General features: G+C 41.8%; 1 pseudogene; it reads left to right on the forward strand.

Annotated features, from left to right (window-relative positions):
* The first annotated feature begins 10,450 nt into the window (after nt 1-10,450).
* Nucleotides 10,451-11,439, forward strand: LOC120244512 (annotated as a pseudogene).
* The last annotated feature ends 2,025 nt before the right edge of the window (nt 11,440-13,464 follow it).

Here is a 13,464-nt window from a genome sequence, read left to right on the forward strand (position 1 = left end):
CTGGAGAGAAAACTTGAGAAGCCCCCTCCCCACCAAGTGTGTGTAATTTTAGAAAGCAAATCTGATCATTCTGACATGTTTACCTTGTCCCTCCAAAGTGGAGAACCATAGACCTTGGCCCAAACACCAGCACCCCAACTTCTCTTATAAATGTCTTTCATGGGGTTATGTTGAATCCATTGATAGGTCCCCTCAAAAATGTGTTCCCTTTCCTTAACAAGTCCTATGTAGGGGTAGATTCAGGTTTGATAGGGCCTAAAGATTATGTAATTTGGGAGGCTCCTTTCAGAAAAAAACAATAAAAAATTATTAACGTAAAATTAGCAGGCATTTCCCAAGACCTTGGAAGGGTCCTGTGTAAGTGAGAGGCCCCAGAGCTAAGTTTTGTAGCTTCATCATAAATCCTCCTCTGGGCTGAGGCCATTCCTGCCCGACCTGACTGAGCGGCTGCCCTCATAGTTTCAGGGAGAGACATTTCCTGGCTGTTGAGTTACCTTCTCACCTTAGGGAGCTCCTGAGGAATTTCTCCTTGGCTGGGTCCCCAGGAAGTCTTACTTTGAGGCAAGTGACTTCATCTGGGCACCTGAAGATACCCCATTTCCAGGAACTGGTTGGACAGACTCTACCTTAGACCAAAGGAATAGGGCCAGGTGGATGTGGGCCATGGTCATTTACTGGGAGGAAGAGGTAAATCCTATAATAATAAAATTCATAATGATAATAACAGGTAAGAATTATTAGAAATTTAGCACGTACCAGTTCTAGTTCTAAGCACTTTATATGAATAATCACATTTAATCCTCATAAGTAAACTAGTTGATATATATCCTTTCTATTGCCATTTTACAGATGAGGGAATTAAGTTTTACAGGGTTTCAGAAACATGCTCAGAGACACAGCAGAGAGGTAGTGTGGCCAGAATGTCAGCCCCCCACTCTGACTCCTAAGTATTTGCCCGGTGGACCTCCCCTTCCCCGTGCTGTACTAATTACAGGAAGGCTGGGAGTGGTGGGGGGTGGGGTAATGTATGTGTGTGTTGCTCCTTATTAACAAAAAACCCTCATTTGCAACGTGGCCAACTGGGGTCCTATGGGAAGCACTCTGGTATATTAGGTTTTCTGAGGGTGTTAAAGCCCTTTGCCGAAGGATTTTAAATGCTTGAGTCAAGTAGAGGAATTGGAACCACTCAAGGGATACTTAAAAGGGCAGATGCTATAGTTTTAGTGTATGGACTCCCCCAATGGATCCAGAATATAATCTAAAGCATACTTTCAAAGGTCAACCCTTTGTTGCCCACAAACTAACATGCCCATACGCATCTTTCCTCTTAAAACACTCTTCTTCCATGGGCATGAGCCATTATTTTTGTGACTGGCAAGAGAAAAAGGGGGGGGGCATTTTGATAGCAGTTGTAATGGATGAGCCTCCCTGATTGCCGTCAACCTTTGTTCCGAAGCACGCCCAACAGAATTCCTTTCATCTGGCCTTGATGCATGTCCCTGAGAAGACGAGGATCCTCTGTCTTCCTGTTCATACTGCCCCATCTGCTCACACGGCCTTCTCCTGATGATAATACTTCTTCATCCTCCAACTCATATAGCACCTCAAAAGACCTAAACATGAGGACTGGCAGTGAGACCCTATTTCAAGGGTTTAGAGAATGAATGGATTCCCATGGACGCTGCTTTCAGAGATAGATTTATTTATCTAAAAGCCAAAAAAAAAATTCTTTCCAAACTTACTTTCCTTGAAAAACAGTGGGATGAAATGGTAGATCATGGAATAAATCTCAGGGGCATTTACATTTCTATCTATAGTGTACATTGTGATTAGGCCTTTTTTCCCCCCTCTGGTCTGAGTAAAAAGTATACATGTTACCCCTCCCTTATCTTTACATAGCTTCCCTGTTGCCCATCTGTACTTAGGATTATGCTAGGGAGGTCAGGGGGCTGGCAATAAATGCACCTGTGGGTTGTTTGTTTGTTTGTTTTGTTTTGGGGGGGGGTTGGGTTTTTTTTTTTTTTTTAGCTCTTTGAGCTATTACCGTCAAAGAATCTTTTAAAACTTGGATGCCTCAGAAGGGAGATTTCTTCTCTCATCTGCTCTGAATGGGTTGCCATTACCTTAAAATGATTTTCTTCACACTCTGTTCTAGCCAATATAGGACTTACCCTCCTGGTGCCTTGCTTGACAGGGAAAAACATGTAAAGCAGAAAACTGAAAAGGCCATCCAGGAATGTTTCAAATGAATTTATCTTAGACTTCTTGTTGCCTAAAAAAAACCCTCAAAGCCACAGAAGAGCATCTAAGTGTGCCTCTAATGTCTTCCATGGACAGGAATTGGTTATGAGAAAAGTTGCATGATCTTGACATTGGCCCCTGGTTATTGATGCTTGTGCAAAACAAACCTGTCACTGCTCTAAGAGTTGGAGGAGTTAGGATGTGATTTTGATGGACTTAATAGCATCATCCAAATGGACTGAGATAAACCAAAATGTATTTTGTACTTTTAAAGAATTGCATACCAATGATTTGATAACACTGGCATGATACCCACACATCCCTATTACAACAAAGAGAATAGAAAGATAATGTTACCATGTCAAAAATATGCTCAACATCACTAGTTTCTATGGAAATGCAAGTCCAAATCATATCACCTCATACCTCCTATTAGGATGACTGCTATCAAAATGAAAAGAAGGAAGGGAGGGAGGGAATAAGGGAAGGAAGGGAGGGATGGATGGAATGAGGAGAAGGAGGGAGGAAAGAAGGAAGGAACGAATGAAGGAAGAAGGAAGGGAGGGAGGATGAACAAGTGTTGGTGAGGATTTGAAGAAATTGGAGCCCTCTGCTATGTTGGTGGGAATGTAAAATGGTGCACACCTGATAGAAAACAGTATGATGATTCCTCAAAAAATTAAAATGAGAATTATCATATGATCCAGAAATTCCAGAAATTACCAGAAATTCCACTCTGGGTGTATATCTAGAAAAATGGAAAGCAGAGTCTGAAAGTTCCTGGTCCACCGTGCTCATAACAACATTATTCACAATAACTCAAACGCAGAAGCAACCCAAGTGCCCATCAAAGGATGAGTAGAAAAACAAAATGTGTACACAGACAAGGGAATATTATTTGGCCTTAAAAATTCTGACACGTGCTACGATATGGATGAATCTTGAGGACATTATGCCGAGTGAAATAAGCCAGTCTCAAAAGGAGAAACACTGCGTGATGCCACTTGTATGGGGCACCAGGTGATCAAATTCATAGAGACAAAAAGTAGAATGGCTCCCCTGCTGGGAAAGCAGGGAATGGGAAGTTATTATTTAATGGCTATAGATTTCAGTTTTGCAAGATAAAAAGAGTTCTGGAAAAATGGTGATGTTTGCACAACAGTGTGAATGTACTTAACACTACTGAGATGAACGCTCGAAAATGGTGTAGGTGGTACATTTTATATTATGCAGATTTTACCACAATGAAGACATTTTAAATGGCATTAATAGCATGGATTAGGCATACCTTTTATAGATGATGATCTCGAACATCTAATTACAGGCTAAAAGAAGGTCACCTGTGCCACAACCAAAGTCAGAAGGTCAGTAGTAGCTCAACACTACATCACAGCACCTACATCACCCACCTCACTTCATCTCGTCACATGGGCATTTTATCGTCACCCACCATCACGAGAAGAAGGGTGAGGATGGGACAATAAGACATTTTGAAAGAAAGACAGAGAGACCCCACAGTCACATAACTTTTATTACACTATATTGTTATAATTGTTCCATTTTCTTCTTGTTAATTTCTTATCATGCCTAATTTATAAATTAAACTTTGTCACAGGTACATAAGTATAAGAAAAAACAAAGTGTATGTAGCGTTTGGTACCACCTGCAGGTGCAGGCACCCACTGGGGGCTTTGGGACATCTGCTTGCAGGTAAGGGGGGACCACTGGTATCAGTTTATCTTGAAGGATGCATCAAGAAGACTTCGCTGAGTGAAGTTAGAGGTTCTCTGAATGTCCCATTGAGAATTGTTCAGGCTAGGGCTGGAGTTTCACCTGCTTTCTTTTTCTTCCTCTCTGCTAAACGTGTCATGGCCATGCTCAGTGGCACTGAGTCCTTGATCATTCTGTTGGCAGCTCACTGGGACCCCAGATGGCTTCTTGTTAGCATAAGGGCGTTGTGGCCATCCCCACAGATGTTCCCTTGGCACCTCTTCTAGCTAATTCAGAGCAAACTTCTCTTCAGACACACATCTAGGAAGGCTATTCACTTTCGTGACAAGATGCCATTCTTGCCTCCATATGGTTTATTGTCTAACTGGGCCAGAAAAATGCTTCTCAGAGAAGGTGACATTTAAGTTGAATCTTTAAGGAAAGAGCAGAAGTTTGTCAAGCAAACCAAGAAAAGGGGGCAGAGGAAGAAGCCGACATGAGACATTGATTGAAAGAGCTCAGAACCGGGACGCCTGGGCGGCTTAGTCGGTTAAGCGTCCGACTTTCGCTTAGGTCATGATCTCGCGGTTCGTGGGTTCGAGCCCCGCGTCGGGCTCTGTGCTGACTGCCAGCTCAGAGCCTGGAGCCTGTTTCAGTCNCCTCCCCTGCTCACGCTGTCTCTCTCTCTCCTAGAAATAAATTTAAAAGAAAGAAAGAAGGAAAGAAGGAAAGAAAGAAGGAAAGAAAGAAAGAAGGAAAGAAAGAAGGAAAGAAAGAAAGAAAGAAAGAAAGAAAGAAAGAAAGAAAGAAAGAAAGAACGAACTCAGAACCTTTAAAACGAGCAAGTGATCTACTGTGGCTAAGCCCCAAAGGAGGTCTGTTTGACCTGTTCAGGTTTAGCCTGTTTAGAAGTTCTTGAGCCCGTCCCGAAGAGCCTCGCTCTGCTTCATTCCTTCACTGTCTCTTACATCCCTCTCAGTCCCACAGGGAGAGAGTGGCAGAGATAGGGGCAAAGGGAAGACAGAGAAAGAGAGAGAGAAGCACAGGAGGAGGAAGAGAGACAATATATCCAGATCTATGATGGCTAGAATGTTCGTAGAGAGAAATGGCATGGTCTTCTCGTGGTATCTAAAGAAAGGGAGCCCTAACCCACGAGGACTGTCCATGGACATGGACAACAGTCAACATAGAGAGACTTCTTCATTTAAATTTTAGATGGGCTCCAAAGGTCATCTGGTCCACTGACTCCTTATTCAAGCATTAAGCCACCCAGGGACTGGGTGAAGTAGAGCCCCGAGAGTGTGGCCCAGGGAAGTAGGTAGGAACAGGTGTGGCCTGACTTGCTCAATTCTGAAATCCTCTCCTTCCCAAAAATTACCTCTCCCCAGCCTGCCAGCACATACAGCATTTTTTCATGTTATATCATTTATTTTCCACCATTACCAAGTGGTACAATTCTCTCCATTTCACTGCTGAGGTTTAGACCAAGAAAGGTAAGGAATATTCCCAGTGTTGCATCCCAAGGTTAGATTAACTACCAATAAGAAACACCTGAAATACAGAAGCTTAAAGGAGATAGAAGTCCAAAGGCAGCTAATTCAGGGCTCACATGACCATTGCATGGTCACCATAGGCCCAGGACTTTTTAGGCTCTCTGCTCCATCATCCCTGGTATGTGGTGCAGGATGACTGCTAGAGTTCCAGATATCACACCTGCATTCCAAAGAGCAGGAGGGAGGAAGGAGGAAGAAAGGGCAACTACTTCTAGCTATTTCTAATTATTTCCAACTCCGCACAACATTTTCACCTAGCTATCATTGGCTAAAAGGTAGTCACATGATCACACAGTCTTTTAGATAATAATGCGTCCATCCAAAACTCAAGTTCTGCTATTTTTAGATATAGGGAGAGTGGACTTCCAGAACTCTACTAGCATGCTCTGTTAAAGCTGGAAAGAGACTAGACAGACAGAGAACGATTTGATTCCAAATTCCATCTATTTGCCATCACTCTCCTACTTTTCACTCTAGGATGAAGGAATGGCATTAGCCAAAGCCCAAAGGTGTGAGATTTCAGGGACGTTCAGAAGAGTGACAAGCTCCATATAGCAGGTACATCTGGGCTATAGCTTGATATAGTGTAGATGACAGTAGAAAGGTAGGAGAGTGTTATGTAGAACCTTGGATATTCTATCTAAAAGTCAGTGGGAGTCACTGCAGGTTTTTGAAGAGGGGAGGAACCTCCACTCAACTGGTTGTTGAGACTCCTGGGGATATGCTAAAGAGTCTAGATTCAGGGGAGCCTGCCTCTCATATTTGGCCTGTCTCTACTGTTAGACAAGTTGTTTAACCACTCTGCACCTTATTTTCCTCATCTGTACAAAAGTTAATGGAAGTTAAGTGCTGAAAATAGTACCTGGCACAGAGTATGCTCTCTGAAACTGTTTTCATTTTTTTTTTTTTTAAATGTCATTCTTGAATTCCCTGAAGCCAAACAGCAAGTGAAGCAGGAGGCATTCACTTGGGGCTGACAGATACCAGAAGCGAGTCAGGTCGGGACTTCCTTAACAGCCCCATGTGGTTTTACGGGGTCTGGTCACTGGACAGGGGCCTCCGAAGAGGAGAGGGATTTTGGTGACCTTGGAACAGCACTCTACTCCACATTTTTCCTCCTCCTAGCCATTTCTCGCTCCTCCGTGGCTTCAGGCTCCAGGCTCAGTGCCTCCAGGCTCCAGATCCAATCTGTCTTCCCTGAAAGCCAGGCCGGGATTAAGTTGAGACACCACCACTCTCTTGCCCCTGTTCTGTGTCTAGTTGCAGGGGAGAGGAAACTCATCTTGCTGCTGGAATCCTGGAGCAGGAAGGAGGTTCTGCCTGCCTGGTCCCTTGTAGCTACTCCTCAGGGCCAGAGAGTTTCCATGGGATTCTCCAGGAACCACAGAAATCCCAATATCAAGGAAGTGTCAAACTTAAAAGGAAAACCTCTTGCCAAAGGCCTTGGAAATAATTAAAATAACTTTGAAAATAAAATTAGTTTTCCACAGCACTGGAAAACTTTGCCCCAGATAATACTTTGATTAGTTTGAGGAGGGTATTGCCAGGATGCAAAACTGGGTGCTTCAAAGGATTTCTTATTCTGGCATGCTTGTCACCCTGTATTTCATGAAAGCAGCAGCTAAAGGGTGAGGTGAGGTTGGTATCCTCATCACCTTTTTTAAGGTGAGGAAATAGCCACTTGGACCGTGGTGGAGCTGCTGAGACTCAGGCCCAGGTCTTTTGATGCCGAAGCCTGTGTAATTTCCCCTCACCAGCATGTGGCGCTGTTGGCCATTCCCTCCTCTGGTAACTCTTTCTTTCCTTTGATGATTCTATGATACTAAGTTCCTTTTTTTTACCCCCCTCTTCCCTATTTAACTGATGATTCTCCACAGTCTTTACTGTGCCCCCTTCCTTTGTGTATCCCTCAGAAGCTGCCAAATCCCAAAGAGCTATTGCAGATGTATGTCTCAAATCTATACTCTCCTCTCTTTTTTATTTTAGATTTTTAGAAATCAAACATAATTTTAAAAGTCAAATACAGCTCATATGTTTGTAACTCGATAGAGCAGTCCCCTTCTCACATCAATCTGCCCCAGGGCTGGTCCTGCTCCCAAGAGACAGAACTGCCCCTTAAGGCTGTGCTGATTGTGCAAAAACTTTGGGGGGTGGGTGGGTACTACTGATGTGTGAAATGCACAACCACCATATACGGTAGTCTAACCAAGTTGTAACCAATCTTTTAGTCGTTTCTTCTAGCATTTACCTTCATGACTCTAAATAATAAGATTGTACTGCTTTTTTCTTGATTCTCCAATACCAATTATTATGTATTGAGGCCCTCTGATAATGAATGATTACTTAGCTCTCTCAAACTCCCTCACCCCCTCTATATGATTCTTTTTCTTTTATATTTTTATCTGTACAGTTATATCACAATTTCATTTCAGTCAGTGTTCAATATCTCCCTAATTAGAACCATGTAAAAACTATTTACTGCTGTGTCAAGTAGTCTAATATTATTATGACTGCTTCCTTGTTCAGCTTTGATTTTTCATATGGTTAATAGTTTCCTTCTTTCTTTTCCCATTTCCTTATTCAACTTTAGTTTTCATATGGTTAATAGTTGCCTTTATTTTCCCCCTATTTTCTTAGTATTCTATCTACCAGTGACTGGCTCAATCTCCCCATTTCTTCCAGCAACTTCTCAAATGCAGTTTGCTATATTTACATTCTCTCTCTCTTTCTCTCTCTCTCTCTCTCTCTCTCACTGTCACTCTCTCTCTCCTGACCGCTCCTGCCCCCCTCCACCAGAGAGTTGTCTCCTGAGCTTTAAATCTTCCTGTTCTATAAACTGTCTATTGTTTAGGTCAGCTACACAGCTCTTGTCCTGAGACTTCCATTCACTGACCTGGACATTCCTTTCACCTCTTTCCTCCTTGGACCTCATGCTTCCTCTTTCCTTATTTGTTAGAGCATATTACCTAGTAGCTTCAGTAGACATGATACCATGGAGTTAGATTTCTGGAGACTTTTGATGTGGTTTATCTATACGATGGAATACTACATTGTAATTCTAAAATATCTTTATTCTGTCATCACACATCACACATCATTGATTAACTGTATATTCCTAGAGTAAAAATAAATTTTCTTCATAATAATGAATGTAATTCTCCCCTCTCTTCTAGCTTCCAGGGTAGCTACTAATTCTAAACTTCTGTATATAACCTGGTTTTTTGTCTGGAATATTTTTCTATTAATTCTTTATCCCTGATATACTGAAATTTCATGAGAATGTGTCTTGGTGCAGCCTTTTAAAAGGTTTGTTTTGGGAGGAACACTTTTTGGACTTTTAATCTAGGTACTTTTGTACTTTGGTTTTCTAAAATATCATCAAATTATGTCTTTGTTTTATCCATTTTCTCTGTTCCGTCTTTCTACAAAATCTGTTAGTTTACTATCAGAGGTAGAATCCAATTTCCTTATCTTTTCCATATTATTATTCATATCTTTTGCTCTGTGTTCTACTTTCAATGGGATTTTTCCAACTTAATCTTCCAATTCTTCTTCTGAATTTTTAATTTTAGTTGTTGCTAATTTGCAAGAGCTTTTTCCTATTTTCTTACTGTTCCTTTTTTTTATAACATCCTTGTTTCTCTGAGGATGCTAGTTATTGCTTTCTTTAAAGTTAGTTTTCTTCTGTTCCTTGTTTTTTCTTTTCTGATTTTTATGCTTTCTCAAAATTTTATGCTTTTCTCAAAACCACTTAACTTCTGTTTATTTTAAAGACTAAAATGATTGGAAGGCTGATTGGAAGTCTTCTGTGATTGGGCAAGGCTTAATGACTGCTGGAGTTCAACCTATGGACTGGATGCTTTTTCCTTGGGGAAATATATGTGTGGGTCTGTGTGTGCACATGTGTATGTCTGTCTGCCTTTTCCTCCTCCTCCTGCTGGGGCCATTGAGAATTCTCCAGAAGAGGACAATCCAATCTCCTCTCATGAAGGTATAAGTGTGGCAGCTGATATCTAGGGAGTAGGGTAGGGGACCACATGCCTCACTATTGAGGATGCATCCTTTCATATATTTCCTGTCTTTTCAGGACCACCTCAACCAAGCCTTCTGCTATCCCTGGTATCTCTGAATTTAGAGGCCCTCTGGTTCAGTTCCTCTCAAGAATAAATCTCTTCTGGGGCATTTGGGTGGCTCAGTCGGTTAAGCATCCAACTTTGGCTCAGGTCATGATCTCTCAGTTTGTGGGTTTGAGCCCCACATCAGACTCTGGGCTGACCACTCAGAGCCTGGAGCCTACTTCGGATTCTGTGTCTCCTGCTCTCTCCACCCCTTCCCTGATCATGCTCATGCTCTCAATCTCTCTCTCTCTCTTTTTCAAAAATAAATATTTTTAAAAAAGAATAAATCTCTTCTTTCCATCAAAGTGAGGGAGGGATAGTCACGTGAATGGGCAGAGTTGGGTCCTGGAGGTCCAACTGATCTTTTTACAGACTTTCAACCTATTCCCCTGTTCAACTATGGCACACCTCCACACACCTGGTACCCCTGGGATTTTCATCTTTTTTGTGTTTTCAGAGTGAAAAAGATTGCTTCTCACTAATACACCCATCCAATGATATTTAACTTTATTCATTTTAAGCTTTCTCTGCTCTGTTAAATCAATTCCCAGCATCCCATGTAGTTTTTATCTTTATATATTGTGGTTTGGGATTATGTATGTTTCCCTAGTTTCACCAGTGATGGAATGCATATTTCATTCTGGTCCTTCTTAGAGCTTCAGTGATTTTTTAAAAGAGAAGTAAGCAGAAATGTCAACTTAAAACCAAAAGATCCTGCCCTTTCCTGTCGCTGGCTGTGTAGAGTCAGCTCCTGGGTCTCTGACACCTGAAAATTGAGAGCTGCTTCATGGTCTGACAGCTGTACCTGGCAGTCTCACACCTGTCACCATGCCACAAAACAAATATATTGAGTTACACCATAAATCTATGGATATTGTTTGAATTATCATGAGAAACAGATAAAGAAAGAAGGTTGAAAAAGCTCATGAATGTTCAAAGAAGGCAAAAAAGATGATTGATCGAAAAGCCAAGCTTTGCCATACACAGCACCATGCTGAGGAAACACAAATGAAAAAGACTATCGAGATGCATGAAGAGGGAAACCCCAGACAAAAGAATGATGAAAAGACTTCACAAGAAGCAGTAGCTGCATATTTTCTGGAGAGGAAGGCACAGTCCAAGCCTTCTGAAGTGCTTTCTAATAAGATTAAACAAAAATATGGTGCCTGGATGGCTCAGTCAGTTAAGTGTCCGACCTCAGGTCATGATCTCATGGTTCGTGAGTTCGAGCCCTGTGTCATGCTCTGTGCTGACAGCTCAGAGCCTGGAGCCTACTTCGGATTCTGTGTCTCCCTTTCTCTTTCTGCCTGTTCCCCACTCGTGCTCTCTTTCTCTCTCAACAATGAAAAAACATTTGAAAATTTAAAAAAAAAAAGATTAAACAAAAAATGGAAAGAGAAAGTGGAAAAATGAGAAGTTCCTCTACCCAGAGTTCAAGGAGAAACAGACATGTTAAAAGTTATTTGAACAGGAAAGAGAAAGAAAAAAGCATGGAAGAGGATGGTTACTAAAGACTGCTTTATTGGAGATGTCTTTTCTTGGAAACCACCTAAATATGAAAGATTCATTAGACCCATGGGCTTACATTTCAAAAAGGCCCATAACACATCCTCAACTGGAAGCCACCTTTTGCCTACCAATTCTTATTCTAAAGAAGAAATCCCTTTTTCCCACTATATACAGTTTCGGGTGTTATTACCAAAGATCCAGTCCCTGAGGTGAATGTGAGTGAATGGACATTGTGACACAAGAAGGCAAGGTTTTTTGAGGAGAATATGCCTGGGTTACCAACAGTTGTGAAAATGATGGATGCATAAGTGCAGTCTTGCTGGTTCAACAGCAGTTTCATGCAAGTAACTTTATGGTTATTGAAGACTGCACGACAGTCAGGAGAACGGCCATGACTTTGATGTTTCTGAATGCCACCAGGCAGTTTTGCATGTCTGCAGCCATCAAGAAAACTATTTATTCTATTGTAAAAAATATTAAAATAGAGAAGCTTCACAAACAACAAACCTGGAGACCCCCATCCCTTCCTCGGGCCTCCACATCCACCGCTTCATCTACATCTTCATTGACTTTTAAGTATCCTCTGGCTGCCTTCTGTGTCTCCAATGTCTTTCTCCTCTAATTCATCCTTCACAGATAACCCCATCTGATTGCATCCCTCCCAACTCAAGAACATTTTATGTCTGCTCACAACAAACAGAACTATGTCCTTACCAGTTCGGTTTCAACCATCCTTTCCAGTCTTTCATTTACCTCTAGACTTAAAAAATCTATTTTCAACAAATATTTCAACACGTATCTATTGAAAAGTTACCATATGTCAGGTCCATAGTAGGCATTTGTGGATACAAAGATGGAAATACAGTTCATGCACTCAGAAACCTCAAAGTCGCAGATAAGTAAAGGCTGCTTCCTATCCCCACACCTGTCCTGTTAAAATTCTGTCCACTCAAAGTCAGCCTCCAGCAACAAGCCTCCTTTATCTCCAAGTTGGAATTAGTCATTTCATCCCCAGGCTCTCCTGAGCGTGTCCCTGTACTGCTATTAGAAAACTGAATCCAGATTACCTTGAATACGCCTGCAGATATGTTTGTCTCTCTCACCTGATGTAGGACTCCTTAGTGGTAGGGACAACAGAGATCTCTGTTACATCAGGAAAGTGTTCTGCATAAAGCAGGAGCTCAATAAAAATGTACTGAGAATGTTAAGTTTTCCTGTTACTGAATTCAAGGAAGAAGGGCTTGGTTGGTGTTTATATAAGGGACACTGAATTGCTCTATTTATTCTTTTGACATGTCAACATTTATTACTCTGCTGTGTACCAGGCTTTGTGCCATACACTGTGGTTACAAAGATGAAAAAGGCACAGTTGTGTCCTGAAGGGGCTGACAGTCTAGGGAGGACACAATAGTGCAGATAATTGCAAAACCATGAGACGGGGCTCTAATAGACGCAGCGCAGGGCAGGAAGAACTTAGAGCCCTGCCTGTGTGTGGGGGGCGGGGGGAGGGGACAGGCACCAGGAAGAAGGTGATATCCAGCCAAGATATGAAGGATGGAGAGCAGTTCCCTAAAGAGAGAAGGAATAAAAAGGAAATCCCAACGGATGCTATTTTCTCTCTTGGCTGTAGTGAAGGGGGGAGCCACAGTTCTTGTTCAAACAGATTCATCCTTTCAATATTCAAATGCTTGTGAAGGACCTATTATGGGCTGGGTCCCATGCTAGGCAGATATTCTTAATATACATTCTCTAAAACGTAGCTGCACATTTTAATTCAAAGGGTTTTATAAAGAACTGCAATAATATCGACCAGATAAGTGTTCTGATTATTTCTTAATTCAAAGAAAAAGCTTAGAAGAATGCATGTAGATAACATATGCATTAGGCAGTTTCTCTCATATATCTGCTGTCCCCCGCAAGCATTTGGCAAGAGCCACATCGCAATCAATTTCTGGTTGAATTATCTGATGAGGGTCGGAAATGCCATTATTCTGAGTTGTTGATTAGAGTGATTCAGATGCGGTATACACCAGATGTGCAGGAGGTGGGGCCGACGGCCTGTGCTGAATGATTAGGGAGCCTGATTTGTATTCTCTCTCGGAGGCAGGGGCCATGAACTTCTCATAGTGGCTAAGGAAAGAACTGTGTGTGTAGTGTGTGTGTGTGTGTGTGTGTGTGTGTGTGTGTCTGTGTGTGATACTGACCTCATGCCCAGCAACATGCTAGACATTGTGTTCTTAAATTTTCATTCTAAACCTTTTAAGATAGATGCGTTATGGAGATGCCAGGTGACACAGTATTTATTTAATTTACCTATTATATTATTGTGATGA

Source organism: Hyaena hyaena, unplaced genomic scaffold (assembly GCF_003009895.1).
Source record: "Hyaena hyaena isolate Hyena2069 unplaced genomic scaffold, ASM300989v1 scaffold_390, whole genome shotgun sequence".
Lineage (NCBI taxonomy): Eukaryota > Metazoa > Chordata > Mammalia > Carnivora > Hyaenidae > Hyaena > Hyaena hyaena.